Below are 283 nucleotides of genomic sequence, written 5' to 3'. Positions count from 1 at the left end.
GCTGGGTGGCATGCTGTCCTTGGCCAGGGGCTCTTTTCAGTGACCCCATGGGCTGCTCAGCTGGTGGCTGGCTCTTTCAGCCTGGGCATCTTCGTGCTGTCCTCTGCCATGTTCCTCCTGGCTGCAGGGAATTCAGGGGCTCAAGCTGAGGCTTGTGGGGTGGGGGGGCAACATTGGATGGGTGGGCTGGTGTGGTTGTACAGCCCCCCACTGTGCCCTTTGCCTGCCCCAGGCAGGTGGCACCAACCTGGCATTTCCCAGAGCCCCTGGACCGCAGCAGGTG

At 63.6% G+C, this 283-nt stretch overlaps 1 protein-coding gene across 1 annotated transcript in view; it reads left to right on the top strand.

The window, feature by feature from the left end:
* EIF4G1 (eukaryotic translation initiation factor 4 gamma 1) overlaps nucleotides 1-283 on the top strand; it is a 42075-nt gene that overhangs the window by 925 nt on the left and 40867 nt on the right. The window lies entirely within an intron of this gene.

The sequence above is a fragment of the Gavialis gangeticus genome, unplaced genomic scaffold, assembly GCF_001723915.1.
Source record: "Gavialis gangeticus isolate Ggan-Ray unplaced genomic scaffold, GavGan_comp1, whole genome shotgun sequence".
In the NCBI taxonomy this organism is placed as follows: Eukaryota; Metazoa; Chordata; order Crocodylia; family Gavialidae; genus Gavialis; species Gavialis gangeticus.
Note: the sequence above shows the minus strand (reverse complement) of the source record. Positions and strands in the feature narration are given on the sequence as shown.